The sequence below is a fragment of the Anomaloglossus baeobatrachus genome, chromosome 3 (genome assembly GCF_048569485.1).
Source record: "Anomaloglossus baeobatrachus isolate aAnoBae1 chromosome 3, aAnoBae1.hap1, whole genome shotgun sequence".
In the NCBI taxonomy this organism is placed as follows: domain Eukaryota; kingdom Metazoa; phylum Chordata; class Amphibia; order Anura; family Aromobatidae; genus Anomaloglossus; species Anomaloglossus baeobatrachus.
Genome location: NC_134355.1, coordinates 697629622 through 697656193, shown reverse-complemented (window position 1 = coordinate 697656193; position 26572 = coordinate 697629622). Strand labels below are relative to the sequence as shown.

Genomic DNA, 26572 nt, shown 5'->3' with positions numbered 1-26572 from the left:
AGGGTTTGCTTGGAAGAGGTGTGCATGTATTCATAAGCCCCCCGTCACCCTATAAACTCCTCCGATGATCTTCTACTATGGCAAAATGGTATCCGCACTTAAAAAAAAAAAAAAAAAAAAAAAAAAGCGATCTACTTTTAGAAATCAGTTGCCATGTAACAATGCAACGTCACACCTGACTTTATGTGAAAGCCACCACAGGGTGTGGGAAGAAAGTAAAGGCAAGTCTACCATGCCAGGGGGATTAGCTCAAGTGGTAGAGCGCTCGCTTAGCATGCGAGAGGTAGCGGGATCGATGCCCGCATTCTCCAAAGCTGATTTTGTTTTTTTCACATGGTAGTCGAGAGTTTCTTTTTACCTCATGCTCAAGGCTCCAACAGCTAAAACTAGGAGGCTTTCAAGCATGAGCAAAACATGCCTTCGATAGCTCAGCTGGTAGAGCGGAGGACTGTAGCAGTAAATCAGCAATCCTTAGGTCGCTGGTTCAATTCCGGCTCGAAGGAATTTTTTGTGAATTCTATCGGATGGTTCATCCTCCTGGTCAACACAGCCCAGGTATGCTCCTTCTGTCCATCTACAACAGGTCTTTTAGAAAGGTTTCCTCCGTTGTACCCGAGGAGGTCAAAACAAAGGCAGAGAGCAACAGAGATTTACTTGTTGGGAGAGCAGCTCAGCTGAAAACCAACATGGAATCTTTTCCACCCATAACATGCGATGCCAGCAAAAGAGACCATGGTTCCTGGGAAAACACGGCTAAGCTCCTTCCCTCTATCGACAAAGAGCTCTTTTAGAAAGGTCTCTTCTGTAGTATCTAGGGAGTTCAAAAGGGAGGTAGCGAGCAAGCAACAGGGCTTTTTATTGGAAGAGCAGATGAAAGCCAACGTGGAATCTTCTTCCCCCGTAGCATGCTACTCAAGCAAAAGTGGCCCACGTCCCTGGGTGGGCTTGAACCACCAACCTTTCGGTTAACAGCCGAACGCGCTAACCGATTGCGCCACAGAGACGCAGATGTCTGGCCTTTCCACGGGAACTCCCAGCCAGGCCAGGCGCAGGTTCCTCAGGGGAACCTTTGAACATAATATGACAAAAAGAAATCAGCAAAAACAAAGAGACAATTGCCGGTGCTCAGTAGAGCTCAAGTTGCCGACAATAAGATCCTGCTGTCGGATTCCATCCCATAGACACCCTCCCTTCTAGTCACTTTTCAAAAGTCAGTCGATAAGTACAATTCTCCTCAAGGTAGCAGCATCCAGCAGCAGAGTGGCGCAGCGGAAGCGTGCTGGGCCCATAACCCAGAGGTCGATGGATCGAAACCATCCTCTGCTATGAGATCATTTTCATAGAAGTCGCCAAATCTCTTCTGTCAACACAAACGCGTTTCTGATCAAAAATATAAACCAAAGGCCCAAATCCCTGCTCATCACATGCTGATGGAAAAAGAAGAATTCCCCACGTCACAGCATTTCCTATAGCCCGGGTGTTTTTCAGCCCCACAGCCAAAAAGACCAATGGCTCTGCATGCGTATTTGCTGCGTCGCAACTTTCTTCTCCAAATTATTAAGGCTTTTTTCATGCCTTACCACTCAGTTCTGCACATATGTGCAAAGGGTTTGCTTGGAAGAGGTGTGCATGTATTCATAAGCCCCCCGTCACCCTATAAACTCCTCCGATGATCTTCTACTATGGCAAAATGGTATCCGCACTTAAAAAAAAAAAAAAAAAAAAAAAAAAGCGATCTACTTTTAGAAATCAGTTGCCATGTAACAATGCAACGTCACACCTGACTTTATGTGAAAGCCACCACAGGGTGTGGGAAGAAAGTAAAGGCAAGTCTACCATGCCAGGGGGATTAGCTCAAGTGGTAGAGCGCTCGCTTAGCATGCGAGAGGTAGCGGGATCGATGCCCGCATTCTCCAAAGCTGATTTTGTTTTTTTCACATGGTAGTCGAGAGTTTCTTTTTACCTCATGCTCAAGGCTCCAACAGCTAAAACTAGGAGGCTTTCAAGCATGAGCAAAACATGCCTTCGATAGCTCAGCTGGTAGAGCGGAGGACTGTAGCAGTAAATCAGCAATCCTTAGGTCGCTGGTTCAATTCCGGCTCGAAGGAATTTTTTGTGAATTCTATCGGATGGTTCATCCTCCTGGTCAACACAGCCCAGGTATGCTCCTTCTGTCCATCTACAACAGGTCTTTTAGAAAGGTTTCCTCCGTTGTACCCGAGGAGGTCAAAACAAAGGCAGAGAGCAACAGAGATTTACTTGTTGGGAGAGCAGCTCAGCTGAAAACCAACATGGAATCTTTTCCACCCATAACATGCGATGCCAGCAAAAGAGACCATGGTTCCTGGGAAAACACGGCTAAGCTCCTTCCCTCTATCGACAAAGAGCTCTTTTAGAAAGGTCTCTTCTGTAGTATCTAGGGAGTTCAAAAGGGAGGTAGCGAGCAAGCAACAGGGCTTTTTATTGGAAGAGCAGATGAAAGCCAACGTGGAATCTTCTTCCCCCGTAGCATGCTACTCAAGCAAAAGTGGCCCACGTCCCTGGGTGGGCTTGAACCACCAACCTTTCGGTTAACAGCCGAACGCGCTAACCGATTGCGCCACAGAGACGCAGATGTCTGGCCTTTCCACGGGAACTCCCAGCCAGGCCAGGCGCAGGTTCCTCAGGGGAACCTTTGAACATAATATGACAAAAAGAAATCAGCAAAAACAAAGAGACAATTGCCGGTGCTCAGTAGAGCTCAAGTTGCCGACAATAAGATCCTGCTGTCGGATTCCATCCCATAGACACCCTCCCTTCTAGTCACTTTTCAAAAGTCAGTCGATAAGTACAATTCTCCTCAAGGTAGCAGCATCCAGCAGCAGAGTGGCGCAGCGGAAGCGTGCTGGGCCCATAACCCAGAGGTCGATGGATCGAAACCATCCTCTGCTATGAGATCATTTTCATAGAAGTCGCCAAATCTCTTCTGTCAACACAAACGCGTTTCTGATCAAAAATATAAACCAAAGGCCCAAATCCCTGCTCATCACATGCTGATGGAAAAAGAAGAATTCCCCACGTCACAGCATTTCCTATAGCCCGGGTGTTTTTCAGCCCCACAGCCAAAAAGACCAATGGCTCTGCATGCGTATTTGCTGCGTCGCAACTTTCTTCTCCAAATTATTAAGGCTTTTTTCATGCCTTACCACTCAGTTCTGCACATATGTGCAAAGGGTTTGCTTGGAAGAGGTGTGCATGTATTCATAAGCCCCCCGTCACCCTATAAACTCCTCCGATGATCTTCTACTATGGCAAAATGGTATCCGCACTTAAAAAAAAAAAAAAAAAAAAAAAAAAGCGATCTACTTTTAGAAATCAGTTGCCATGTAACAATGCAACGTCACACCTGACTTTATGTGAAAGCCACCACAGGGTGTGGGAAGAAAGTAAAGGCAAGTCTACCATGCCAGGGGGATTAGCTCAAGTGGTAGAGCGCTCGCTTAGCATGCGAGAGGTAGCGGGATCGATGCCCGCATTCTCCAAAGCTGATTTTGTTTTTTTCACATGGTAGTCGAGAGTTTCTTTTTACCTCATGCTCAAGGCTCCAACAGCTAAAACTAGGAGGCTTTCAAGCATGAGCAAAACATGCCTTCGATAGCTCAGCTGGTAGAGCGGAGGACTGTAGCAGTAAATCAGCAATCCTTAGGTCGCTGGTTCAATTCCGGCTCGAAGGAATTTTTTGTGAATTCTATCGGATGGTTCATCCTCCTGGTCAACACAGCCCAGGTATGCTCCTTCTGTCCATCTACAACAGGTCTTTTAGAAAGGTTTCCTCCGTTGTACCCGAGGAGGTCAAAACAAAGGCAGAGAGCAACAGAGATTTACTTGTTGGGAGAGCAGCTCAGCTGAAAACCAACATGGAATCTTTTCCACCCATAACATGCGATGCCAGCAAAAGAGACCATGGTTCCTGGGAAAACACGGCTAAGCTCCTTCCCTCTATCGACAAAGAGCTCTTTTAGAAAGGTCTCTTCTGTAGTATCTAGGGAGTTCAAAAGGGAGGTAGCGAGCAAGCAACAGGGCTTTTTATTGGAAGAGCAGATGAAAGCCAACGTGGAATCTTCTTCCCCCGTAGCATGCTACTCAAGCAAAAGTGGCCCACGTCCCTGGGTGGGCTTGAACCACCAACCTTTCGGTTAACAGCCGAACGCGCTAACCGATTGCGCCACAGAGACGCAGATGTCTGGCCTTTCCACGGGAACTCCCAGCCAGGCCAGGCGCAGGTTCCTCAGGGGAACCTTTGAACATAATATGACAAAAAGAAATCAGCAAAAACAAAGAGACAATTGCCGGTGCTCAGTAGAGCTCAAGTTGCCGACAATAAGATCCTGCTGTCGGATTCCATCCCATAGACACCCTCCCTTCTAGTCACTTTTCAAAAGTCAGTCGATAAGTACAATTCTCCTCAAGGTAGCAGCATCCAGCAGCAGAGTGGCGCAGCGGAAGCGTGCTGGGCCCATAACCCAGAGGTCGATGGATCGAAACCATCCTCTGCTATGAGATCATTTTCATAGAAGTCGCCAAATCTCTTCTGTCAACACAAACGCGTTTCTGATCAAAAATATAAACCAAAGGCCCAAATCCCTGCTCATCACATGCTGATGGAAAAAGAAGAATTCCCCACGTCACAGCATTTCCTATAGCCCGGGTGTTTTTCAGCCCCACAGCCAAAAAGACCAATGGCTCTGCATGCGTATTTGCTGCGTCGCAACTTTCTTCTCCAAATTATTAAGGCTTTTTTCATGCCTTACCACTCAGTTCTGCACATATGTGCAAAGGGTTTGCTTGGAAGAGGTGTGCATGTATTCATAAGCCCCCCGTCACCCTATAAACTCCTCCGATGATCTTCTACTATGGCAAAATGGTATCCGCACTTAAAAAAAAAAAAAAAAAAAAAAAAAAGCGATCTACTTTTAGAAATCAGTTGCCATGTAACAATGCAACGTCACACCTGACTTTATGTGAAAGCCACCACAGGGTGTGGGAAGAAAGTAAAGGCAAGTCTACCATGCCAGGGGGATTAGCTCAAGTGGTAGAGCGCTCGCTTAGCATGCGAGAGGTAGCGGGATCGATGCCCGCATTCTCCAAAGCTGATTTTGTTTTTTTCACATGGTAGTCGAGAGTTTCTTTTTACCTCATGCTCAAGGCTCCAACAGCTAAAACTAGGAGGCTTTCAAGCATGAGCAAAACATGCCTTCGATAGCTCAGCTGGTAGAGCGGAGGACTGTAGCAGTAAATCAGCAATCCTTAGGTCGCTGGTTCAATTCCGGCTCGAAGGAATTTTTTGTGAATTCTATCGGATGGTTCATCCTCCTGGTCAACACAGCCCAGGTATGCTCCTTCTGTCCATCTACAACAGGTCTTTTAGAAAGGTTTCCTCCGTTGTACCCGAGGAGGTCAAAACAAAGGCAGAGAGCAACAGAGATTTACTTGTTGGGAGAGCAGCTCAGCTGAAAACCAACATGGAATCTTTTCCACCCATAACATGCGATGCCAGCAAAAGAGACCATGGTTCCTGGGAAAACACGGCTAAGCTCCTTCCCTCTATCGACAAAGAGCTCTTTTAGAAAGGTCTCTTCTGTAGTATCTAGGGAGTTCAAAAGGGAGGTAGCGAGCAAGCAACAGGGCTTTTTATTGGAAGAGCAGATGAAAGCCAACGTGGAATCTTCTTCCCCCGTAGCATGCTACTCAAGCAAAAGTGGCCCACGTCCCTGGGTGGGCTTGAACCACCAACCTTTCGGTTAACAGCCGAACGCGCTAACCGATTGCGCCACAGAGACGCAGATGTCTGGCCTTTCCACGGGAACTCCCAGCCAGGCCAGGCGCAGGTTCCTCAGGGGAACCTTTGAACATAATATGACAAAAAGAAATCAGCAAAAACAAAGAGACAATTGCCGGTGCTCAGTAGAGCTCAAGTTGCCGACAATAAGATCCTGCTGTCGGATTCCATCCCATAGACACCCTCCCTTCTAGTCACTTTTCAAAAGTCAGTCGATAAGTACAATTCTCCTCAAGGTAGCAGCATCCAGCAGCAGAGTGGCGCAGCGGAAGCGTGCTGGGCCCATAACCCAGAGGTCGATGGATCGAAACCATCCTCTGCTATGAGATCATTTTCATAGAAGTCGCCAAATCTCTTCTGTCAACACAAACGCGTTTCTGATCAAAAATATAAACCAAAGGCCCAAATCCCTGCTCATCACATGCTGATGGAAAAAGAAGAATTCCCCACGTCACAGCATTTCCTATAGCCCGGGTGTTTTTCAGCCCCACAGCCAAAAAGACCAATGGCTCTGCATGCGTATTTGCTGCGTCGCAACTTTCTTCTCCAAATTATTAAGGCTTTTTTCATGCCTTACCACTCAGTTCTGCACATATGTGCAAAGGGTTTGCTTGGAAGAGGTGTGCATGTATTCATAAGCCCCCCGTCACCCTATAAACTCCTCCGATGATCTTCTACTATGGCAAAATGGTATCCGCACTTAAAAAAAAAAAAAAAAAAAAAAAAAAGCGATCTACTTTTAGAAATCAGTTGCCATGTAACAATGCAACGTCACACCTGACTTTATGTGAAAGCCACCACAGGGTGTGGGAAGAAAGTAAAGGCAAGTCTACCATGCCAGGGGGATTAGCTCAAGTGGTAGAGCGCTCGCTTAGCATGCGAGAGGTAGCGGGATCGATGCCCGCATTCTCCAAAGCTGATTTTGTTTTTTTCACATGGTAGTCGAGAGTTTCTTTTTACCTCATGCTCAAGGCTCCAACAGCTAAAACTAGGAGGCTTTCAAGCATGAGCAAAACATGCCTTCGATAGCTCAGCTGGTAGAGCGGAGGACTGTAGCAGTAAATCAGCAATCCTTAGGTCGCTGGTTCAATTCCGGCTCGAAGGAATTTTTTGTGAATTCTATCGGATGGTTCATCCTCCTGGTCAACACAGCCCAGGTATGCTCCTTCTGTCCATCTACAACAGGTCTTTTAGAAAGGTTTCCTCCGTTGTACCCGAGGAGGTCAAAACAAAGGCAGAGAGCAACAGAGATTTACTTGTTGGGAGAGCAGCTCAGCTGAAAACCAACATGGAATCTTTTCCACCCATAACATGCGATGCCAGCAAAAGAGACCATGGTTCCTGGGAAAACACGGCTAAGCTCCTTCCCTCTATCGACAAAGAGCTCTTTTAGAAAGGTCTCTTCTGTAGTATCTAGGGAGTTCAAAAGGGAGGTAGCGAGCAAGCAACAGGGCTTTTTATTGGAAGAGCAGATGAAAGCCAACGTGGAATCTTCTTCCCCCGTAGCATGCTACTCAAGCAAAAGTGGCCCACGTCCCTGGGTGGGCTTGAACCACCAACCTTTCGGTTAACAGCCGAACGCGCTAACCGATTGCGCCACAGAGACGCAGATGTCTGGCCTTTCCACGGGAACTCCCAGCCAGGCCAGGCGCAGGTTCCTCAGGGGAACCTTTGAACATAATATGACAAAAAGAAATCAGCAAAAACAAAGAGACAATTGCCGGTGCTCAGTAGAGCTCAAGTTGCCGACAATAAGATCCTGCTGTCGGATTCCATCCCATAGACACCCTCCCTTCTAGTCACTTTTCAAAAGTCAGTCGATAAGTACAATTCTCCTCAAGGTAGCAGCATCCAGCAGCAGAGTGGCGCAGCGGAAGCGTGCTGGGCCCATAACCCAGAGGTCGATGGATCGAAACCATCCTCTGCTATGAGATCATTTTCATAGAAGTCGCCAAATCTCTTCTGTCAACACAAACGCGTTTCTGATCAAAAATATAAACCAAAGGCCCAAATCCCTGCTCATCACATGCTGATGGAAAAAGAAGAATTCCCCACGTCACAGCATTTCCTATAGCCCGGGTGTTTTTCAGCCCCACAGCCAAAAAGACCAATGGCTCTGCATGCGTATTTGCTGCGTCGCAACTTTCTTCTCCAAATTATTAAGGCTTTTTTCATGCCTTACCACTCAGTTCTGCACATATGTGCAAAGGGTTTGCTTGGAAGAGGTGTGCATGTATTCATAAGCCCCCCGTCACCCTATAAACTCCTCCGATGATCTTCTACTATGGCAAAATGGTATCCGCACTTAAAAAAAAAAAAAAAAAAAAAAAAAAGCGATCTACTTTTAGAAATCAGTTGCCATGTAACAATGCAACGTCACACCTGACTTTATGTGAAAGCCACCACAGGGTGTGGGAAGAAAGTAAAGGCAAGTCTACCATGCCAGGGGGATTAGCTCAAGTGGTAGAGCGCTCGCTTAGCATGCGAGAGGTAGCGGGATCGATGCCCGCATTCTCCAAAGCTGATTTTGTTTTTTTCACATGGTAGTCGAGAGTTTCTTTTTACCTCATGCTCAAGGCTCCAACAGCTAAAACTAGGAGGCTTTCAAGCATGAGCAAAACATGCCTTCGATAGCTCAGCTGGTAGAGCGGAGGACTGTAGCAGTAAATCAGCAATCCTTAGGTCGCTGGTTCAATTCCGGCTCGAAGGAATTTTTTGTGAATTCTATCGGATGGTTCATCCTCCTGGTCAACACAGCCCAGGTATGCTCCTTCTGTCCATCTACAACAGGTCTTTTAGAAAGGTTTCCTCCGTTGTACCCGAGGAGGTCAAAACAAAGGCAGAGAGCAACAGAGATTTACTTGTTGGGAGAGCAGCTCAGCTGAAAACCAACATGGAATCTTTTCCACCCATAACATGCGATGCCAGCAAAAGAGACCATGGTTCCTGGGAAAACACGGCTAAGCTCCTTCCCTCTATCGACAAAGAGCTCTTTTAGAAAGGTCTCTTCTGTAGTATCTAGGGAGTTCAAAAGGGAGGTAGCGAGCAAGCAACAGGGCTTTTTATTGGAAGAGCAGATGAAAGCCAACGTGGAATCTTCTTCCCCCGTAGCATGCTACTCAAGCAAAAGTGGCCCACGTCCCTGGGTGGGCTTGAACCACCAACCTTTCGGTTAACAGCCGAACGCGCTAACCGATTGCGCCACAGAGACGCAGATGTCTGGCCTTTCCACGGGAACTCCCAGCCAGGCCAGGCGCAGGTTCCTCAGGGGAACCTTTGAACATAATATGACAAAAAGAAATCAGCAAAAACAAAGAGACAATTGCCGGTGCTCAGTAGAGCTCAAGTTGCCGACAATAAGATCCTGCTGTCGGATTCCATCCCATAGACACCCTCCCTTCTAGTCACTTTTCAAAAGTCAGTCGATAAGTACAATTCTCCTCAAGGTAGCAGCATCCAGCAGCAGAGTGGCGCAGCGGAAGCGTGCTGGGCCCATAACCCAGAGGTCGATGGATCGAAACCATCCTCTGCTATGAGATCATTTTCATAGAAGTCGCCAAGTCTCTTCTGTCAACACAAACGCGTTTCTGATCAAAAATATAAACCAAAGGCCCAAATCCCTGCTCATCACATGCTGATGGAAAAAGAAGAATTCCCCACGTCACAGCATTTCCTATAGCCCGGGTGTTTTTCAGCCCCACAGCCAAAAAGACCAATGGCTCTGCATGCGTATTTGCTGCGTCGCAACTTTCTTCTCCAAATTATTAAGGCTTTTTTCATGCCTTACCACTCAGTTCTGCACATATGTGCAAAGGGTTTGCTTGGAAGAGGTGTGCATGTATTCATAAGCCCCCCGTCACCCTATAAACTCCTCCGATGATCTTCTACTATGGCAAAATGGTATCCGCACTTAAAAAAAAAAAAAAAAAAAAAAAAAAGCGATCTACTTTTAGAAATCAGTTGCCATGTAACAATGCAACGTCACACCTGACTTTATGTGAAAGCCACCACAGGGTGTGGGAAGAAAGTAAAGGCAAGTCTACCATGCCAGGGGGATTAGCTCAAGTGGTAGAGCGCTCGCTTAGCATGCGAGAGGTAGCGGGATCGATGCCCGCATTCTCCAAAGCTGATTTTGTTTTTTTCACATGGTAGTCGAGAGTTTCTTTTTACCTCATGCTCAAGGCTCCAACAGCTAAAACTAGGAGGCTTTCAAGCATGAGCAAAACATGCCTTCGATAGCTCAGCTGGTAGAGCGGAGGACTGTAGCAGTAAATCAGCAATCCTTAGGTCGCTGGTTCAATTCCGGCTCGAAGGAATTTTTTGTGAATTCTATCGGATGGTTCATCCTCCTGGTCAACACAGCCCAGGTATGCTCCTTCTGTCCATCTACAACAGGTCTTTTAGAAAGGTTTCCTCCGTTGTACCCGAGGAGGTCAAAACAAAGGCAGAGAGCAACAGAGATTTACTTGTTGGGAGAGCAGCTCAGCTGAAAACCAACATGGAATCTTTTCCACCCATAACATGCGATGCCAGCAAAAGAGACCATGGTTCCTGGGAAAACACGGCTAAGCTCCTTCCCTCTATCGACAAAGAGCTCTTTTAGAAAGGTCTCTTCTGTAGTATCTAGGGAGTTCAAAAGGGAGGTAGCGAGCAAGCAACAGGGCTTTTTATTGGAAGAGCAGATGAAAGCCAACGTGGAATCTTCTTCCCCCGTAGCATGCTACTCAAGCAAAAGTGGCCCACGTCCCTGGGTGGGCTTGAACCACCAACCTTTCGGTTAACAGCCGAACGCGCTAACCGATTGCGCCACAGAGACGCAGATGTCTGGCCTTTCCACGGGAACTCCCAGCCAGGCCAGGCGCAGGTTCCTCAGGGGAACCTTTGAACATAATATGACAAAAAGAAATCAGCAAAAACAAAGAGACAATTGCCGGTGCTCAGTAGAGCTCAAGTTGCCGACAATAAGATCCTGCTGTCGGATTCCATCCCATAGACACCCTCCCTTCTAGTCACTTTTCAAAAGTCAGTCGATAAGTACAATTCTCCTCAAGGTAGCAGCATCCAGCAGCAGAGTGGCGCAGCGGAAGCGTGCTGGGCCCATAACCCAGAGGTCGATGGATCGAAACCATCCTCTGCTATGAGATCATTTTCATAGAAGTCGCCAAGTCTCTTCTGTCAACACAAACGCGTTTCTGATCAAAAATATAAACCAAAGGCCCAAATCCCTGCTCATCACATGCTGATGGAAAAAGAAGAATTCCCCACGTCACAGCATTTCCTATAGCCCGGGTGTTTTTCAGCCCCACAGCCAAAAAGACCAATGGCTCTGCATGCGTATTTGCTGCGTCGCAACTTTCTTCTCCAAATTATTAAGGCTTTTTTCATGCCTTACCACTCAGTTCTGCACATATGTGCAAAGGGTTTGCTTGGAAGAGGTGTGCATGTATTCATAAGCCCCCCGTCACCCTATAAACTCCTCCGATGATCTTCTACTATGGCAAAATGGTATCCGCACTTAAAAAAAAAAAAAAAAAAAAAAAAAAAGCGATCTACTTTTAGAAATCAGTTGCCATGTAACAATGCAACGTCACACCTGACTTTATGTGAAAGCCACCACAGGGTGTGGGAAGAAAGTAAAGGCAAGTCTACCATGCCAGGGGGATTAGCTCAAGTGGTAGAGCGCTCGCTTAGCATGCGAGAGGTAGCGGGATCGATGCCCGCATTCTCCAAAGCTGATTTTGTTTTTTTCACATGGTAGTCGAGAGTTTCTTTTTACCTCATGCTCAAGGCTCCAACAGCTAAAACTAGGAGGCTTTCAAGCATGAGCAAAACATGCCTTCGATAGCTCAGCTGGTAGAGCGGAGGACTGTAGCAGTAAATCAGCAATCCTTAGGTCGCTGGTTCAATTCCGGCTCGAAGGAATTTTTTGTGAATTCTATCGGATGGTTCATCCTCCTGGTCAACACAGCCCAGGTATGCTCCTTCTGTCCATCTACAACAGGTCTTTTAGAAAGGTTTCCTCCGTTGTACCCGAGGAGGTCAAAACAAAGGCAGAGAGCAACAGAGATTTACTTGTTGGGAGAGCAGCTCAGCTGAAAACCAACATGGAATCTTTTCCACCCATAACATGCGATGCCAGCAAAAGAGACCATGGTTCCTGGGAAAACACGGCTAAGCTCCTTCCCTCTATCGACAAAGAGCTCTTTTAGAAAGGTCTCTTCTGTAGTATCTAGGGAGTTCAAAAGGGAGGTAGCGAGCAAGCAACAGGGCTTTTTATTGGAAGAGCAGATGAAAGCCAACGTGGAATCTTCTTCCCCCGTAGCATGCTACTCAAGCAAAAGTGGCCCACGTCCCTGGGTGGGCTTGAACCACCAACCTTTCGGTTAACAGCCGAACGCGCTAACCGATTGCGCCACAGAGACGCAGATGTCTGGCCTTTCCACGGGAACTCCCAGCCAGGCCAGGCGCAGGTTCCTCAGGGGAACCTTTGAACATAATATGACAAAAAGAAATCAGCAAAAACAAAGAGACAATTGCCGGTGCTCAGTAGAGCTCAAGTTGCCGACAATAAGATCCTGCTGTCGGATTCCATCCCATAGACACCCTCCCTTCTAGTCACTTTTCAAAAGTCAGTCGATAAGTACAATTCTCCTCAAGGTAGCAGCATCCAGCAGCAGAGTGGCGCAGCGGAAGCGTGCTGGGCCCATAACCCAGAGGTCGATGGATCGAAACCATCCTCTGCTATGAGATCATTTTCATAGAAGTCGCCAAGTCTCTTCTGTCAACACAAACGCGTTTCTGATCAAAAATATAAACCAAAGGCCCAAATCCCTGCTCATCACATGCTGATGGAAAAAGAAGAATTCCCCACGTCACAGCATTTCCTATAGCCCGGGTGTTTTTCAGCCCCACAGCCAAAAAGACCAATGGCTCTGCATGCGTATTTGCTGCGTCGCAACTTTCTTCTCCAAATTATTAAGGCTTTTTTCATGCCTTACCACTCAGTTCTGCACATATGTGCAAAGGGTTTGCTTGGAAGAGGTGTGCATGTATTCATAAGCCCCCCGTCACCCTATAAACTCCTCCGATGATCTTCTACTATGGCAAAATGGTATCCGCACTTAAAAAAAAAAAAAAAAAAAAAAAAAAGCGATCTACTTTTAGAAATCAGTTGCCATGTAACAATGCAACGTCACACCTGACTTTATGTGAAAGCCACCACAGGGTGTGGGAAGAAAGTAAAGGCAAGTCTACCATGCCAGGGGGATTAGCTCAAGTGGTAGAGCGCTCGCTTAGCATGCGAGAGGTAGCGGGATCGATGCCCGCATTCTCCAAAGCTGATTTTGTTTTTTTCACATGGTAGTCGAGAGTTTCTTTTTACCTCATGCTCAAGGCTCCAACAGCTAAAACTAGGAGGCTTTCAAGCATGAGCAAAACATGCCTTCGATAGCTCAGCTGGTAGAGCGGAGGACTGTAGCAGTAAATCAGCAATCCTTAGGTCGCTGGTTCAATTCCGGCTCGAAGGAATTTTTTGTGAATTCTATCGGATGGTTCATCCTCCTGGTCAACACAGCCCAGGTATGCTCCTTCTGTCCATCTACAACAGGTCTTTTAGAAAGGTTTCCTCCGTTGTACCCGAGGAGGTCAAAACAAAGGCAGAGAGCAACAGAGATTTACTTGTTGGGAGAGCAGCTCAGCTGAAAACCAACATGGAATCTTTTCCACCCATAACATGCGATGCCAGCAAAAGAGACCATGGTTCCTGGGAAAACACGGCTAAGCTCCTTCCCTCTATCGACAAAGAGCTCTTTTAGAAAGGTCTCTTCTGTAGTATCTAGGGAGTTCAAAAGGGAGGTAGCGAGCAAGCAACAGGGCTTTTTATTGGAAGAGCAGATGAAAGCCAACGTGGAATCTTCTTCCCCCGTAGCATGCTACTCAAGCAAAAGTGGCCCACGTCCCTGGGTGGGCTTGAACCACCAACCTTTCGGTTAACAGCCGAACGCGCTAACCGATTGCGCCACAGAGACGCAGATGTCTGGCCTTTCCACGGGAACTCCCAGCCAGGCCAGGCGCAGGTTCCTCAGGGGAACCTTTGAACATAATATGACAAAAAGAAATCAGCAAAAACAAAGAGACAATTGCCGGTGCTCAGTAGAGCTCAAGTTGCCGACAATAAGATCCTGCTGTCGGATTCCATCCCATAGACACCCTCCCTTCTAGTCACTTTTCAAAAGTCAGTCGATAAGTACAATTCTCCTCAAGGTAGCAGCATCCAGCAGCAGAGTGGCGCAGCGGAAGCGTGCTGGGCCCATAACCCAGAGGTCGATGGATCGAAACCATCCTCTGCTATGAGATCATTTTCATAGAAGTCGCCAAATCTCTTCTGTCAACACAAACGCGTTTCTGATCAAAAATATAAACCAAAGGCCCAAATCCCTGCTCATCACATGCTGATGGAAAAAGAAGAATTCCCCACGTCACAGCATTTCCTATAGCCCGGGTGTTTTTCAGCCCCACAGCCAAAAAGACCAATGGCTCTGCATGCGTATTTGCTGCGTCGCAACTTTCTTCTCCAAATTATTAAGGCTTTTTTCATGCCTTACCACTCAGTTCTGCACATATGTGCAAAGGGTTTGCTTGGAAGAGGTGTGCATGTATTCATAAGCCCCCCGTCACCCTATAAACTCCTCCGATGATCTTCTACTATGGCAAAATGGTATCCGCACTTAAAAAAAAAAAAAAAAAAAAGCGATCTACTTTTAGAAATCAGTTGCCATGTAACAATGCAACGTCACACCTGACTTTATGTGAAAGCCACCACAGGGTGTGGGAAGAAAGTAAAGGCAAGTCTACCATGCCAGGGGGATTAGCTCAAGTGGTAGAGCGCTCGCTTAGCATGCGAGAGGTAGCGGGATCGATGCCCGCATTCTCCAAAGCTGATTTTGTTTTTTTCACATGGTAGTCGAGAGTTTCTTTTTACCTCATGCTCAAGGCTCCAACAGCTAAAACTAGGAGGCTTTCAAGCATGAGCAAAACATGCCTTCGATAGCTCAGCTGGTAGAGCGGAGGACTGTAGCAGTAAATCAGCAATCCTTAGGTCGCTGGTTCAATTCCGGCTCGAAGGAATTTTTTGTGAATTCTATCGGATGGTTCATCCTCCTGGTCAACACAGCCCAGGTATGCTCCTTCTGTCCATCTACAACAGGTCTTTTAGAAAGGTTTCCTCCGTTGTACCCGAGGAGGTCAAAACAAAGGCAGAGAGCAACAGAGATTTACTTGTTGGGAGAGCAGCTCAGCTGAAAACCAACATGGAATCTTTTCCACCCATAACATGCGATGCCAGCAAAAGAGACCATGGTTCCTGGGAAAACACGGCTAAGCTCCTTCCCTCTATCGACAAAGAGCTCTTTTAGAAAGGTCTCTTCTGTAGTATCTAGGGAGTTCAAAAGGGAGGTAGCGAGCAAGCAACAGGGCTTTTTATTGGAAGAGCAGATGAAAGCCAACGTGGAATCTTCTTCCCCCGTAGCATGCTACTCAAGCAAAAGTGGCCCACGTCCCTGGGTGGGCTTGAACCACCAACCTTTCGGTTAACAGCCGAACGCGCTAACCGATTGCGCCACAGAGACGCAGATGTCTGGCCTTTCCACGGGAACTCCCAGCCAGGCCAGGCGCAGGTTCCTCAGGGGAACCTTTGAACATAATATGACAAAAAGAAATCAGCAAAAACAAAGAGACAATTGCCGGTGCTCAGTAGAGCTCAAGTTGCCGACAATAAGATCCTGCTGTCGGATTCCATCCCATAGACACCCTCCCTTCTAGTCACTTTTCAAAAGTCAGTCGATAAGTACAATTCTCCTCAAGGTAGCAGCATCCAGCAGCAGAGTGGCGCAGCGGAAGCGTGCTGGGCCCATAACCCAGAGGTCGATGGATCGAAACCATCCTCTGCTATGAGATCATTTTCATAGAAGTCGCCAAATCTCTTCTGTCAACACAAACGCGTTTCTGATCAAAAATATAAACCAAAGGCCCAAATCCCTGCTCATCACATGCTGATGGAAAAAGAAGAATTCCCCACGTCACAGCATTTCCTATAGCCCGGGTGTTTTTCAGCCCCACAGCCAAAAAGACCAATGGCTCTGCATGCGTATTTGCTGCGTCGCAACTTTCTTCTCCAAATTATTAAGGCTTTTTTCATGCCTTACCACTCAGTTCTGCACATATGTGCAAAGGGTTTGCTTGGAAGAGGTGTGCATGTATTCATAAGCCCCCCGTCACCCTATAAACTCCTCCGATGATCTTCTACTATGGCAAAATGGTATCCGCACTTAAAAAAAAAAAAAAAAAAAAAAAAAAGCGATCTACTTTTAGAAATCAGTTGCCATGTAACAATGCAACGTCACACCTGACTTTATGTGAAAGCCACCACAGGGTGTGGGAAGAAAGTAAAGGCAAGTCTACCATGCCAGGGGGATTAGCTCAAGTGGTAGAGCGCTCGCTTAGCATGCGAGAGGTAGCGGGATCGATGCCCGCATTCTCCAAAGCTGATTTTGTTTTTTTCACATGGTAGTCGAGAGTTTCTTTTTACCTCATGCTCAAGGCTCCAACAGCTAAAACTAGGAGGCTTTCAAGCATGAGCAAAACATGCCTTCGATAGCTCAGCTGGTAGAGCGGAGGACTGTAGCAGTAAATCAGCAATCCTTAGGTCGCTGGTTCAATTCCGGCTCGAAGGAATTTTTTGTGAATTCTATCGGATGGTTCATCCTCCTGGTCAACACAGCCCAGGTATGCTCCTTCTGTCCATCTACAACAGGTCTTTTAGAAAGGTTTCCTCCGTTGTACCCGAGGAGGTCAAAACAAAGGCAGAGAGCAACAGAGATTTACTTGTTGGGAGAGCAGCTCAGCTGAAAACCAACATGGAATCTTTTCCACCCATAACATGCGATGCCAGCAAAAGAGACCATGGTTCCTGGGAAAACACGGCTAAGCTCCTTCCCTCTATCGACAAAGAGCTCTTTTAGAAAGGTCTCTTCTGTAGTATCTAGGGAGTTCAAAAGGGAGGTAGCGAGCAAGCAACAGGGCTTTTTATTGGAAGAGCAGATGAAAGCCAACGTGGAATCTTCTTCCCCCGTAGCATGCTACTCAAGCAAAAGTGGCCCACGTCCCTGGGTGGGCTTGAACCACCAACCTTTCGGTTAACAGCCGAACGCGCTAACCGATTGCGCCACAGAGACGCAGATGTCTGGCCTTTCCACGGGAACTCCCAGCCAGGCCAGGCGCAGGTTCCTCAGGGGAACCTTTGAACATAATATGACAAAAAGAAATCAGCAAAAACAAAGAGACAATTGCCGGTGCTCAGTAGAGCTCAAGTTGCCGACAATAAGATCCTGCTGTCGGATTCCATCCCATAGACACCCTCCCTTCTAGTCACTTTTCAAAAGTCAGTCGATAAGTACAATTCTCCTCAAGGTAGCAGCATCCAGCAGCAGAGTGGCGCAGCGGAAGCGTGCTGGGCCCATAACCCAGAGGTCGATGGATCGAAACCATCCTCTGCTATGAGATCATTTTCATAGAAGTCGCCAAATCTCTTCTGTCAACACAAACGCGTTTCTGATCAAAAATATAAACCAAAGGCCCAAATCCCTGCTCATCACATGCTGATGGAAAAAGAAGAATTCCCCACGTCACAGCATTTCCTATAGCCCGGGTGTTTTTCAGCCCCACAGCCAAAAAGACCAATGGCTCTGCATGCGTATTTGCTGCGTCGCAACTTTCTTCTCCAAATTATTAAGGCTTTTTTCATGCCTTACCACTCAGTTCTGCACATATGTGCAAAGGGTTTGCTTGGAAGAGGTGTGCATGTATTCATAAGCCCCCCGTCACCCTATAAACTCCTCCGATGATCTTCTACTATGGCAAAATGGTATCCGCACTTAAAAAAAAAAAAAAAAAAAAAAAAAAGCGATCTACTTTTAGAAATCAGTTGCCATGTAACAATGCAACGTCACACCTGACTTTATGTGAAAGCCACCACAGGGTGTGGGAAGAAAGTAAAGGCAAGTCTACCATGCCAGGGGGATTAGCTCAAGTGGTAGAGCGCTCGCTTAGCATGCGAGAGGTAGCGGGATCGATGCCCGCATTCTCCAAAGCTGATTTTGTTTTTTTCACATGGTAGTCGAGAGTTTCTTTTTACCTCATGCTCAAGGCTCCAACAGCTAAAACTAGGAGGCTTTCAAGCATGAGCAAAACATGCCTTCGATAGCTCAGCTGGTAGAGCGGAGGACTGTAGCAGTAAATCAGCAATCCTTAGGTCGCTGGTTCAATTCCGGCTCGAAGGAATTTTTTGTGAATTCTATCGGATGGTTCATCCTCCTGGTCAACACAGCCCAGGTATGCTCCTTCTGTCCATCTACAACAGGTCTTTTAGAAAGGTTTCCTCCGTTGTACCCGAGGAGGTCAAAACAAAGGCAGAGAGCAACAGAGATTTACTTGTTGGGAGAGCAGCTCAGCTGAAAACCAACATGGAATCTTTTCCACCCATAACATGCGATGCCAGCAAAAGAGACCATGGTTCCTGGGAAAACACGGCTAAGCTCCTTCCCTCTATCGACAAAGAGCTCTTTTAGAAAGGTCTCTTCTGTAGTATCTAGGGAGTTCAAAAGGGAGGTAGCGAGCAAGCAACAGGGCTTTTTATTGGAAGAGCAGATGAAAGCCAACGTGGAATCTTCTTCCCCCGTAGCATGCTACTCAAGCAAAAGTGGCCCACGTCCCTGGGTGGGCTTGAACCACCAACCTTTCGGTTAACAGCCGAACGCGCTAACCGATTGCGCCACAGAGACGCAGATGTCTGGCCTTTCCACGGGAACTCCCAGCCAGGCCAGGCGCAGGTTCCTCAGGGGAACCTTTGAACATAATATGACAAAAAGAAATCAGCAAAAACAAAGAGACAATTGCCGGTGCTCAGTAGAGCTCAAGTTGCCGACAATAAGATCCTGCTGTCGGATTCCATCCCATAGACACCCTCCCTTCTAGTCACTTTTCAAAAGTCAGTCGATAAGTACAATTCTCCTCAAGGTAGCAGCATCCAGCAGCAGAGTGGCGCAGCGGAAGCGTGCTGGGCCCATAACCCAGAGGTCGATGGATCGAAACCATCCTCTGCTATGAGATCATTTTCATAGAAGTCGCCAAATCTCTTCTGTCAACACAAACGCGTTTCTGATCAAAAATATAAACCAAAGGCCCAAATCCCTGCTCATCACATGCTGATGGAAAAAGAAGAATTCCCCACGTCACAGCATTTCCTATAGCCCGGGTGTTTTTCAGCCCCACAGCCAAAAAGACCAATGGCTCTGCATGCGTATTTGCTGCGTCGCAACTTTCTTCTCCAAATTATTAAGGCTTTTTTCATGCCTTACCACTCAGTTCTGCACATATGTGCAAAGGGTTTGCTTGGAAGAGGTGTGCATGTATTCATAAGCCCCCCGTCACCCTATAAACTCCTCCGATGATCTTCTACTATGGCAAAATGGTATCCGCACTTAAAAAAAAAAAAAAAAAAAAGCGATCTACTTTTAGAAATCAGTTGCCATGTAACAATGCAACGTCACACCTGACTTTATGTGAAAGCCACCACAGGGTGTGGGAAGAAAGTAAAGGCAAGTCTACCATGCCAGGGGGATTAGCTCAAGTGGTAGAGCGCTCGCTTAGCATGCGAGAGGTAGCGGGATCGATGCCCGCATTCTCCAAAGCTGATTTTGTTTTTTTCACATGGTAGTCGAGAGTTTCTTTTTACCTCATGCTCAAGGCTCCAACAGCTAAAACTAGGAGGCTTTCAAGCATGAGCAAAACATGCCTTCGATAGCTCAGCTGGTAGAGCGGAGGACTGTAGCAGTAAATCAGCAATCCTTAGGTCGCTGGTTCAATTCCGGCTCGAAGGAATTTTTTGTGAATTCTATCGGATGGTTCATCCTCCTGGTCAACACAGCCCAGGTATGCTCCTTCTGTCCATCTACAACAGGTCTTTTAGAAAGGTTTCCTCCGTTGTACCCGAGGAGGTCAAAACAAAGGCAGAGAGCAACAGAGATTTACTTGTTGGGAGAGCAGCTCAGCTGAAAACCAACATGGAATCTTTTCCACCCATAACATGCGATGCCAGCAAAAGAGACCATGGTTCCTGGGAAAACACGGCTAAGCTCCTTCCCTCTATCGACAAAGAGCTCTTTTAGAAAGGTCTCTTCTGTAGTATCTAGGGAGTTCAAAAGGGAGGTAGCGAGCAAGCAACAGGGCTTTTTATTGGAAGAGCAGATGAAAGCCAACGTGGAATCTTCTTCCCCCGTAGCATGCTACTCAAGCAAAAGTGGCCCACGTCCCTGGGTGGGCTTGAACCACCAACCTTTCGGTTAACAGCCGAACGCGCTAACCGATTGCGCCACAGAGACGCAGATGTCTGGCCTTTCCACGGGAACTCCCAGCCAGGCCAGGCGCAGGTTCCTCAGGGGAACCTTTGAACATAATATGACAAAAAGAAATCAGCAAAAACAAAGAGACAATTGCCGGTGCTCAGTAGAGCTCAAGTTGCCGACAATAAGATCCTGCTGTCGGATTCCATCCCATAGACACCCTCCCTTCTAGTCACTTTTCAAAAGTCAGTCGATAAGTACAATTCTCCTCAAGGTAGCAGCATCCAGCAGCAGAGTGGCGCAGCGGAAGCGTGCTGGGCCCATAACCCAGAGGTCGATGGATCGAAACCATCCTCTGCTATGAGATCATTTTCATAGAAGTCGCCAAATCTCTTCTGTCAACACAAACGCGTTTCTGATCAAAAATATAAACCAAAGGCCCAAATCCCTGCTCATCACATGCTGATGGAAAAAGAAGAATTCCCCACGTCACAGCATTTCCTATAGCCCGGGTGTTTTTCAGCCCCACAGCCAAAAAGACCAATGGCTCTGCATGCGTATTTGCTGCGTCGCAACTTTCTTCTCCAAATTATTAAGGCTTTTTTCATGCCTTACCACTCAGTTCTGCACATATGTGCAAAGGGTTTGCTTGGAAGAGGTGTGCATGTATTCATAAGCCCCCCGTCACCCTATAAACTCCTCCGATGATCTTCTACTATGGCAAAATGGTATCCGCACTTAAAAAAAAAAAAAAAAAAAAGCGATCTACTTTTAGAAATCAGTTGCCATGTAACAATGCAACGTCACACCTGACTTTATGTGAAAGCCACCACAGGGTGTGGGAAGAAAGTAAAGGCAAGTCTACCATGCCAGGGGGATTAGCTCAAGTGGTAGAGCGCTCGCTTAGCATGCGAGAGGTAGCGGGATCGATGCCCGCATTCTCCAAAGCTGATTTTGTTTTTTTCACATGGTAGTCGAGAGTTTCTTTTTACCTCATGCTCAAGGCTCCAACAGCTAAAACTAGGAGGCTTTCAAGCATGAGCAAAACATGCCTTCGATAGCTCAGCTGGTAGAGCGGAGGACTGTAGCAGTAAATCAGCAATCCTTAGGTCGCTGGTTCAATTCCGGCTCGAAGGAATTTTTTGTGAATTCTATCGGATGGTTCATCCTCCTGGTCAACACAGCCCAGGTATGCTCCTTCTGTCCATCTACAACAGGTCTTTTAGAAAGGTTTCCTCCGTTGTACCCGAGGAGGTCAAAACAAAGGCAGAGAGCAACAGAGATTTACTTGTTGGGAGAGCAGCTCAGCTGAAAACCAACATGGAATCTTTTCCACCCATAACATGCGATGCCAGCAAAAGAGACCATGGTTCCTGGGAAAACACGGCTAAGCTCCTTCCCTCTATCGACAAAGAGCTCTTTTAGAAAGGTCTCTTCTGTAGTATCTAGGGAGTTCAAAAGGGAGGTAGCGAGCAAGCAACAGGGCTTTTTATTGGAAGAGCAGATGAAAGCCAACGTGGAATCTTCTTCCCCCGTAGCATGCTACTCAAGCAAAAGTGGCCCACGTCCCTGGGTGGGCTTGAACCACCAACCTTTCGGTTAACAGCCGAACGCGCTAACCGATTGCGCCACAGAGACGCAGATGTCTGGCCTTTCCACGGGAACTCCCAGCCAGGCCAGGCGCAGGTTCCTCAGGGGAACCTTTGAACATAATATGACAAAAAGAAATCAGCAAAAACAAAGAGACAATTGCCGGTGCTCAGTAGAGCTCAAGTTGCCGACAATAAGATCCTGCTGTCGGATTCCATCCCATAGACACCCTCCCTTCTAGTCACTTTTCAAAAGTCAGTCGATAAGTACAATTCTCCTCAAGGTAGCAGCATCCAGCAGCAGAGTGGCGCAGCGGAAGCGTGCTGGGCCCATAACCCAGAGGTCGATGGATCGAAACCATCCTCTGCTATGAGATCATTTTCATAGAAGTCGCCAAGTCTCTTCTGTCAACACAAACGCGTTTCTGATCAAAAATATAAACCAAAGGCCCAAATCCCTGCTCATCACATGCTGATGGAAAAAGAAGAATTCCCCACGTCACAGCATTTCCTATAGCCCGGGTGTTTTTCAGCCCCACAGCCAAAAAGACCAATGGCTCTGCATGCGTATTTGCTGCGTCGCAACTTTCTTCTCCAAATTATTAAGGCTTTTTTCATGCCTTACCACTCAGTTCTGCACATATGTGCAAAGGGTTTGCTTGGAAGAGGTGTGCATGTATTCATAAGCCCCCCGTCACCCTATAAACTCCTCCGATGATCTTCTACTATGGCAAAATGGTATCCGCACTTAAAAAAAAAAAAAAAAAAAAAAAAAAGCGATCTACTTTTAGAAATCAGTTGCCATGTAACAATGCAACGTCACACCTGACTTTATGTGAAAGCCACCACAGGGTGTGGGAAGAAAGTAAAGGCAAGTCTACCATGCCAGGGGGATTAGCTCAAGTGGTAGAGCGCTCGCTTAGCATGCGAGAGGTAGCGGGATCGATGCCCGCATTCTCCAAAGCTGATTTTGTTTTTTTCACATGGTAGTCGAGAGTTTCTTTTTACCTCATGCTCAAGGCTCCAACAGCTAAAACTAGGAGGCTTTCAAGCATGAGCAAAACATGCCTTCGATAGCTCAGCTGGTAGAGCGGAGGACTGTAGCAGTAAATCAGCAATCCTTAGGTCGCTGGTTCAATTCCGGCTCGAAGGAATTTTTTGTGAATTCTATCGGATGGTTCATCCTCCTGGTCAACACAGCCCAGGTATGCTCCTTCTGTCCATCTACAACAGGTCTTTTAGAAAGGTTTCCTCCGTTGTACCCGAGGAGGTCAAAACAAAGGCAGAGAGCAACAGAGATTTACTTGTTGGGAGAGCAGCTCAGCTGAAAACCAACATGGAATCTTTTCCACCCATAACATGCGATGCCAGCAAAAGAGACCATGGTTCCTGGGAAAACACGGCTAAGCTCCTTCCCTCTATCGACAAAGAGCTCTTTTAGAAAGGTCTCTTCTGTAGTATCTAGGGAGTTCAAAAGGGAGGTAGCGAGCAAGCAACAGGGCTTTTTATTGGAAGAGCAGATGAAAGCCAACGTGGAATCTTCTTCCCCCGTAGCATGCTACTCAAGCAAAAGTGGCCCACGTCCCTGGGTGGGCTTGAACCACCAACCTTTCGGTTAACAGCCGAACGCGCTAACCGATTGCGCCACAGAGACGCAGATGTCTGGCCTTTCCACGGGAACTCCCAGCCAGGCCAGGCGCAGGTTCCTCAGGGGAACCTTTGAACATAATATGACAAAAAGAAATCAGCAAAAACAAAGAGACAATTGCCGGTGCTCAGTAGAGCTCAAGTTGCCGACAATAAGATCCTGCTGTCGGATTCCATCCCATAGACACCCTCCCTTCTAGTCACTTTTCAAAAGTCAGTCGATAAGTACAATTCTCCTCAAGGTAGCAGCATCCAGCAGCAGAGTGGCGCAGCGGAAGCGTGCTGGGCCCATAACCCAGAGGTCGATGGATCGAAACCATCCTCTGCTATGAGATCATTTTCATAGAAGTCGCCAAATCTCTTCTGTCAACACAAACGCGTTTCTGATCAAAAATATAAACCAAAGGCCCAAATCCCTGCTCATCACATGCTGATGGAAAAAGAAGAATTCCCCACGTCACAGCATTTCCTATAGCCCGGGTGTTTTTCAGCCCCACAGCCAAAAAGACCAATGGCTCTGCATGCGTATTTGCTGCGTCGCAACTTTCTTCTCCAAATTATTAAGGCTTTTTTCATGCCTTACCACTCAGTTCTGCACATATGTGCAAAGGGTTTGCTTGGAAGAGGTGTGCATGTATTCATAAGCCCCCCGTCACCCTATAAACTCCTCCGATGATCTTCTACTATGGCAAAATGGTATCCGCACTTAAAAAAAAAAAAAAAAAAAAAAAAAAGCGATCTACTTTTAGAAATCAGTTGCCATGTAACAATGCAACGTCACACCTGACTTTATGTGAAAGCCACCACAGGGTGTGGGAAGAAAGTAAAGGCAAGTCTACCATGCCAGGGGGATTAGCTCAAGTGGTAGAGCGCTCGCTTAGCATGCGAGAGGTAGCGGGATCGATGCCCGCATTCTCCAAAGCTGATTTTGTTTTTTTCACATGGTAGTCGAGAGTTTCTTTTTACCTCATGCTCAAGGCTCCAACAGCTAAAACTAGGAGGCTTTCAAGCATGAGCAAAACATGCCTTCGATAGCTCAGCTGGTAGAGCGGAGGACTGTAGCAGTAAATCAGCAATCCTTAGGTCGCTGGTTCAATTCCGGCTCGAAGGAATTTTTTGTGAATTCTATCGGATGGTTCATCCTCCTGGTCAACACAGCCCAGGTATGCTCCTTCTGTCCATCTACAACAGGTCTTTTAGAAAGGTTTCCTCCGTTGTACCCGAGGAGGTCAAAACAAAGGCAGAGAGCAACAGAGATTTACTTGTTGGGAGAGCAGCTCAGCTGAAAACCAACATGGAATCTTTTCCACCCATAACATGCGATGCCAGCAAAAGAGACCATGGTTCCTGGGAAAACACGGCTAAGCTCCTTCCCTCTATCGACAAAGAGCTCTTTTAGAAAGGTCTCTTCTGTAGTATCTAGGGAGTTCAAAAGGGAGGTAGCGAGCAAGCAACAGGGCTTTTTATTGGAAGAGCAGATGAAAGCCAACGTGGAATCTTCTTCCCCCGTAGCATGCTACTCAAGCAAAAGTGGCCCACGTCCCTGGGTGGGCTTGAACCACCAACCTTTCGGTTAACAGCCGAACGCGCTAACCGATTGCGCCACAGAGACGCAGATGTCTGGCCTTTCCACGGGAACTCCCAGCCAGGCCAGGCGCAGGTTCCTCAGGGGAACCTTTGAACATAATATGACAAAAAGAAATCAGCAAAAACAAAGAGACAATTGCCGGTGCTCAGTAGAGCTCAAGTTGCCGACAATAAGATCCTGCTGTCGGATTCCATCCCATAGACACCCTCCCTTCTAGTCACTTTTCAAAAGTCAGTCGATAAGTACAATTCTCCTCAAGGTAGCAGCATCCAGCAGCAGAGTGGCGCAGCGGAAGCGTGCTGGGCCCATAACCCAGAGGTCGATGGATCGAAACCATCCTCTGCTATGAGATCATTTTCATAGAAGTCGCCAAATCTCTTCTGTCAACACAAACGCGTTTCTGATCAAAAATATAAACCAAAGGCCCAAATCCCTGCTCATCACATGCTGATGGAAAAAGAAGAATTCCCCACGTCACAGCATTTCCTATAGCCCGGGTGTTTTTCAGCCCCACAGCCAAAAAGACCAATGGCTCTGCATGCGTATTTGCTGCGTCGCAACTTTCTTCTCCAAATTATTAAGGCTTTTTTCATGCCTTACCACTCAGTTCTGCACATATGTGCAAAGGGTTTGCTTGGAAGAGGTGTGCATGTATTCATAAGCCCCCCGTCACCCTATAAACTCCTCCGATGATCTTCTACTATGGCAAAATGGTATCCGCACTTAAAAAAAAAAAAAAAAAAAAAAAAAAGCGATCTACTTTTAGAAATCAGTTGCCATGTAACAATGCAACGTCACACCTGACTTTATGTGAAAGCCACCACAGGGTGTGGGAAGAAAGTAAAGGCAAGTCTACCATGCCAGGGGGATTAGCTCAAGTGGTAGAGCGCTCGCTTAGCATGCGAGAGGTAGCGGGATCGATGCCCGCATTCTCCAAAGCTGATTTTGTTTTTTTCACATGGTAGTCGAGAGTTTCTTTTTACCTCATGCTCAAGGCTCCAACAGCTAAAACTAGGAGGCTTTCAAGCATGAGCAAAACATGCCTTCGATAGCTCAGCTGGTAGAGCGGAGGACTGTAGCAGTAAATCAGCAATCCTTAGGTCGCTGGTTCAATTCCGGCTCGAAGGAATTTTTTGTGAATTCTATCGGATGGTTCATCCTCCTGGTCAACACAGCCCAGGTATGCTCCTTCTGTCCATCTACAACAGGTCTTTTAGAAAGGTTTCCTCCGTTGTACCCGAGGAGGTCAAAACAAAGGCAGAGAGCAACAGAGATTTACTTGTTGGGAGAGCAGCTCAGCTGAAAACCAACATGGAATCTTTTCCACCCATAACATGCGATGCCAGCAAAAGAGACCATGGTTCCTGGGAAAACACGGCTAAGCTCCTTCCCTCTATCGACAAAGAGCTCTTTTAGAAAGGTCTCTTCTGTAGTATCTAGGGAGTTCAAAAGGGAGGTAGCGAGCAAGCAACAGGGCTTTTTATTGGAAGAGCAGATGAAAGCCAACGTGGAATCTTCTTCCCCCGTAGCATGC

General features: G+C 47.0%; 50 non-coding genes across 50 annotated transcripts; 34 read left to right on the top strand and 16 right to left on the bottom strand.

The window, feature by feature from the left end:
* The first annotated feature begins 238 nt into the window (after positions 1-238).
* Positions 239-311, top strand: TRNAA-AGC (transfer RNA alanine (anticodon AGC)). Its single transcript has one exon. It is a non-coding gene; the product is annotated as a tRNA-Ala (tRNA).
* Positions 312-417: 106 nt separating this feature from the next.
* On the top strand, positions 418-503 carry TRNAY-GUA (transfer RNA tyrosine (anticodon GUA)). The gene is given in 2 exon segments: positions 418-454; positions 468-503. It is a non-coding gene; the product is annotated as a tRNA-Tyr (tRNA).
* Positions 504-930: 427 nt separating this feature from the next.
* TRNAN-GUU (transfer RNA asparagine (anticodon GUU)) lies at positions 931-1004 on the bottom strand. The gene has a single exon. It is a non-coding gene; the product is annotated as a tRNA-Asn (tRNA).
* Positions 1005-1843: 839 nt separating this feature from the next.
* On the top strand, positions 1844-1916 carry TRNAA-AGC (transfer RNA alanine (anticodon AGC)). The gene has a single exon. It is a non-coding gene; the product is annotated as a tRNA-Ala (tRNA).
* A 106-nt stretch (positions 1917-2022) lies between these two features.
* TRNAY-GUA (transfer RNA tyrosine (anticodon GUA)) lies at positions 2023-2108 on the top strand. Its single transcript is given in 2 exon segments — positions 2023-2059; positions 2073-2108. It is a non-coding gene; the product is annotated as a tRNA-Tyr (tRNA).
* Positions 2109-2535: 427 nt separating this feature from the next.
* On the bottom strand, positions 2536-2609 carry TRNAN-GUU (transfer RNA asparagine (anticodon GUU)). Its single transcript has one exon. It is a non-coding gene; the product is annotated as a tRNA-Asn (tRNA).
* An 839-nt stretch (positions 2610-3448) lies between these two features.
* On the top strand, positions 3449-3521 carry TRNAA-AGC (transfer RNA alanine (anticodon AGC)). The gene has a single exon. It is a non-coding gene; the product is annotated as a tRNA-Ala (tRNA).
* A 106-nt stretch (positions 3522-3627) lies between these two features.
* TRNAY-GUA (transfer RNA tyrosine (anticodon GUA)) lies at positions 3628-3713 on the top strand. Its single transcript is given in 2 exon segments — positions 3628-3664; positions 3678-3713. It is a non-coding gene; the product is annotated as a tRNA-Tyr (tRNA).
* Positions 3714-4140: 427 nt separating this feature from the next.
* TRNAN-GUU (transfer RNA asparagine (anticodon GUU)) lies at positions 4141-4214 on the bottom strand. Its single transcript has one exon. It is a non-coding gene; the product is annotated as a tRNA-Asn (tRNA).
* Positions 4215-5053: 839 nt separating this feature from the next.
* On the top strand, positions 5054-5126 carry TRNAA-AGC (transfer RNA alanine (anticodon AGC)). Its single transcript has one exon. It is a non-coding gene; the product is annotated as a tRNA-Ala (tRNA).
* A 106-nt stretch (positions 5127-5232) lies between these two features.
* Positions 5233-5318, top strand: TRNAY-GUA (transfer RNA tyrosine (anticodon GUA)). The gene is given in 2 exon segments: positions 5233-5269; positions 5283-5318. It is a non-coding gene; the product is annotated as a tRNA-Tyr (tRNA).
* Positions 5319-5745: 427 nt separating this feature from the next.
* Positions 5746-5819, bottom strand: TRNAN-GUU (transfer RNA asparagine (anticodon GUU)). The gene has a single exon. It is a non-coding gene; the product is annotated as a tRNA-Asn (tRNA).
* Positions 5820-6658: 839 nt separating this feature from the next.
* Positions 6659-6731, top strand: TRNAA-AGC (transfer RNA alanine (anticodon AGC)). Its single transcript has one exon. It is a non-coding gene; the product is annotated as a tRNA-Ala (tRNA).
* Positions 6732-6837: 106 nt separating this feature from the next.
* On the top strand, positions 6838-6923 carry TRNAY-GUA (transfer RNA tyrosine (anticodon GUA)). The gene is given in 2 exon segments: positions 6838-6874; positions 6888-6923. It is a non-coding gene; the product is annotated as a tRNA-Tyr (tRNA).
* Positions 6924-7350: 427 nt separating this feature from the next.
* TRNAN-GUU (transfer RNA asparagine (anticodon GUU)) lies at positions 7351-7424 on the bottom strand. The gene has a single exon. It is a non-coding gene; the product is annotated as a tRNA-Asn (tRNA).
* An 839-nt stretch (positions 7425-8263) lies between these two features.
* Positions 8264-8336, top strand: TRNAA-AGC (transfer RNA alanine (anticodon AGC)). Its single transcript has one exon. It is a non-coding gene; the product is annotated as a tRNA-Ala (tRNA).
* Positions 8337-8442: 106 nt separating this feature from the next.
* TRNAY-GUA (transfer RNA tyrosine (anticodon GUA)) lies at positions 8443-8528 on the top strand. The gene is given in 2 exon segments: positions 8443-8479; positions 8493-8528. It is a non-coding gene; the product is annotated as a tRNA-Tyr (tRNA).
* Positions 8529-8955: 427 nt separating this feature from the next.
* On the bottom strand, positions 8956-9029 carry TRNAN-GUU (transfer RNA asparagine (anticodon GUU)). The gene has a single exon. It is a non-coding gene; the product is annotated as a tRNA-Asn (tRNA).
* Positions 9030-9868: 839 nt separating this feature from the next.
* TRNAA-AGC (transfer RNA alanine (anticodon AGC)) lies at positions 9869-9941 on the top strand. Its single transcript has one exon. It is a non-coding gene; the product is annotated as a tRNA-Ala (tRNA).
* Positions 9942-10047: 106 nt separating this feature from the next.
* TRNAY-GUA (transfer RNA tyrosine (anticodon GUA)) lies at positions 10048-10133 on the top strand. Its single transcript is given in 2 exon segments — positions 10048-10084; positions 10098-10133. It is a non-coding gene; the product is annotated as a tRNA-Tyr (tRNA).
* Positions 10134-10560: 427 nt separating this feature from the next.
* Positions 10561-10634, bottom strand: TRNAN-GUU (transfer RNA asparagine (anticodon GUU)). Its single transcript has one exon. It is a non-coding gene; the product is annotated as a tRNA-Asn (tRNA).
* Positions 10635-11474: 840 nt separating this feature from the next.
* TRNAA-AGC (transfer RNA alanine (anticodon AGC)) lies at positions 11475-11547 on the top strand. Its single transcript has one exon. It is a non-coding gene; the product is annotated as a tRNA-Ala (tRNA).
* Positions 11548-11653: 106 nt separating this feature from the next.
* TRNAY-GUA (transfer RNA tyrosine (anticodon GUA)) lies at positions 11654-11739 on the top strand. Its single transcript is given in 2 exon segments — positions 11654-11690; positions 11704-11739. It is a non-coding gene; the product is annotated as a tRNA-Tyr (tRNA).
* Positions 11740-12166: 427 nt separating this feature from the next.
* On the bottom strand, positions 12167-12240 carry TRNAN-GUU (transfer RNA asparagine (anticodon GUU)). The gene has a single exon. It is a non-coding gene; the product is annotated as a tRNA-Asn (tRNA).
* Positions 12241-13079: 839 nt separating this feature from the next.
* Positions 13080-13152, top strand: TRNAA-AGC (transfer RNA alanine (anticodon AGC)). The gene has a single exon. It is a non-coding gene; the product is annotated as a tRNA-Ala (tRNA).
* A 106-nt stretch (positions 13153-13258) lies between these two features.
* Positions 13259-13344, top strand: TRNAY-GUA (transfer RNA tyrosine (anticodon GUA)). The gene is given in 2 exon segments: positions 13259-13295; positions 13309-13344. It is a non-coding gene; the product is annotated as a tRNA-Tyr (tRNA).
* A 427-nt stretch (positions 13345-13771) lies between these two features.
* On the bottom strand, positions 13772-13845 carry TRNAN-GUU (transfer RNA asparagine (anticodon GUU)). Its single transcript has one exon. It is a non-coding gene; the product is annotated as a tRNA-Asn (tRNA).
* Positions 13846-14678: 833 nt separating this feature from the next.
* Positions 14679-14751, top strand: TRNAA-AGC (transfer RNA alanine (anticodon AGC)). The gene has a single exon. It is a non-coding gene; the product is annotated as a tRNA-Ala (tRNA).
* A 106-nt stretch (positions 14752-14857) lies between these two features.
* Positions 14858-14943, top strand: TRNAY-GUA (transfer RNA tyrosine (anticodon GUA)). The gene is given in 2 exon segments: positions 14858-14894; positions 14908-14943. It is a non-coding gene; the product is annotated as a tRNA-Tyr (tRNA).
* A 427-nt stretch (positions 14944-15370) lies between these two features.
* On the bottom strand, positions 15371-15444 carry TRNAN-GUU (transfer RNA asparagine (anticodon GUU)). The gene has a single exon. It is a non-coding gene; the product is annotated as a tRNA-Asn (tRNA).
* An 839-nt stretch (positions 15445-16283) lies between these two features.
* On the top strand, positions 16284-16356 carry TRNAA-AGC (transfer RNA alanine (anticodon AGC)). Its single transcript has one exon. It is a non-coding gene; the product is annotated as a tRNA-Ala (tRNA).
* Positions 16357-16462: 106 nt separating this feature from the next.
* Positions 16463-16548, top strand: TRNAY-GUA (transfer RNA tyrosine (anticodon GUA)). The gene is given in 2 exon segments: positions 16463-16499; positions 16513-16548. It is a non-coding gene; the product is annotated as a tRNA-Tyr (tRNA).
* Positions 16549-16975: 427 nt separating this feature from the next.
* Positions 16976-17049, bottom strand: TRNAN-GUU (transfer RNA asparagine (anticodon GUU)). The gene has a single exon. It is a non-coding gene; the product is annotated as a tRNA-Asn (tRNA).
* An 839-nt stretch (positions 17050-17888) lies between these two features.
* TRNAA-AGC (transfer RNA alanine (anticodon AGC)) lies at positions 17889-17961 on the top strand. The gene has a single exon. It is a non-coding gene; the product is annotated as a tRNA-Ala (tRNA).
* A 106-nt stretch (positions 17962-18067) lies between these two features.
* On the top strand, positions 18068-18153 carry TRNAY-GUA (transfer RNA tyrosine (anticodon GUA)). The gene is given in 2 exon segments: positions 18068-18104; positions 18118-18153. It is a non-coding gene; the product is annotated as a tRNA-Tyr (tRNA).
* Positions 18154-18580: 427 nt separating this feature from the next.
* Positions 18581-18654, bottom strand: TRNAN-GUU (transfer RNA asparagine (anticodon GUU)). The gene has a single exon. It is a non-coding gene; the product is annotated as a tRNA-Asn (tRNA).
* Positions 18655-19487: 833 nt separating this feature from the next.
* TRNAA-AGC (transfer RNA alanine (anticodon AGC)) lies at positions 19488-19560 on the top strand. The gene has a single exon. It is a non-coding gene; the product is annotated as a tRNA-Ala (tRNA).
* Positions 19561-19666: 106 nt separating this feature from the next.
* TRNAY-GUA (transfer RNA tyrosine (anticodon GUA)) lies at positions 19667-19752 on the top strand. Its single transcript is given in 2 exon segments — positions 19667-19703; positions 19717-19752. It is a non-coding gene; the product is annotated as a tRNA-Tyr (tRNA).
* A 427-nt stretch (positions 19753-20179) lies between these two features.
* On the bottom strand, positions 20180-20253 carry TRNAN-GUU (transfer RNA asparagine (anticodon GUU)). The gene has a single exon. It is a non-coding gene; the product is annotated as a tRNA-Asn (tRNA).
* An 833-nt stretch (positions 20254-21086) lies between these two features.
* TRNAA-AGC (transfer RNA alanine (anticodon AGC)) lies at positions 21087-21159 on the top strand. Its single transcript has one exon. It is a non-coding gene; the product is annotated as a tRNA-Ala (tRNA).
* A 106-nt stretch (positions 21160-21265) lies between these two features.
* Positions 21266-21351, top strand: TRNAY-GUA (transfer RNA tyrosine (anticodon GUA)). Its single transcript is given in 2 exon segments — positions 21266-21302; positions 21316-21351. It is a non-coding gene; the product is annotated as a tRNA-Tyr (tRNA).
* A 427-nt stretch (positions 21352-21778) lies between these two features.
* On the bottom strand, positions 21779-21852 carry TRNAN-GUU (transfer RNA asparagine (anticodon GUU)). Its single transcript has one exon. It is a non-coding gene; the product is annotated as a tRNA-Asn (tRNA).
* Positions 21853-22691: 839 nt separating this feature from the next.
* Positions 22692-22764, top strand: TRNAA-AGC (transfer RNA alanine (anticodon AGC)). The gene has a single exon. It is a non-coding gene; the product is annotated as a tRNA-Ala (tRNA).
* A 106-nt stretch (positions 22765-22870) lies between these two features.
* Positions 22871-22956, top strand: TRNAY-GUA (transfer RNA tyrosine (anticodon GUA)). The gene is given in 2 exon segments: positions 22871-22907; positions 22921-22956. It is a non-coding gene; the product is annotated as a tRNA-Tyr (tRNA).
* A 427-nt stretch (positions 22957-23383) lies between these two features.
* Positions 23384-23457, bottom strand: TRNAN-GUU (transfer RNA asparagine (anticodon GUU)). Its single transcript has one exon. It is a non-coding gene; the product is annotated as a tRNA-Asn (tRNA).
* An 839-nt stretch (positions 23458-24296) lies between these two features.
* Positions 24297-24369, top strand: TRNAA-AGC (transfer RNA alanine (anticodon AGC)). The gene has a single exon. It is a non-coding gene; the product is annotated as a tRNA-Ala (tRNA).
* Positions 24370-24475: 106 nt separating this feature from the next.
* On the top strand, positions 24476-24561 carry TRNAY-GUA (transfer RNA tyrosine (anticodon GUA)). The gene is given in 2 exon segments: positions 24476-24512; positions 24526-24561. It is a non-coding gene; the product is annotated as a tRNA-Tyr (tRNA).
* Positions 24562-24988: 427 nt separating this feature from the next.
* On the bottom strand, positions 24989-25062 carry TRNAN-GUU (transfer RNA asparagine (anticodon GUU)). Its single transcript has one exon. It is a non-coding gene; the product is annotated as a tRNA-Asn (tRNA).
* Positions 25063-25901: 839 nt separating this feature from the next.
* TRNAA-AGC (transfer RNA alanine (anticodon AGC)) lies at positions 25902-25974 on the top strand. Its single transcript has one exon. It is a non-coding gene; the product is annotated as a tRNA-Ala (tRNA).
* A 106-nt stretch (positions 25975-26080) lies between these two features.
* Positions 26081-26166, top strand: TRNAY-GUA (transfer RNA tyrosine (anticodon GUA)). Its single transcript is given in 2 exon segments — positions 26081-26117; positions 26131-26166. It is a non-coding gene; the product is annotated as a tRNA-Tyr (tRNA).
* The last annotated feature ends 406 nt before the right edge of the window (positions 26167-26572 follow it).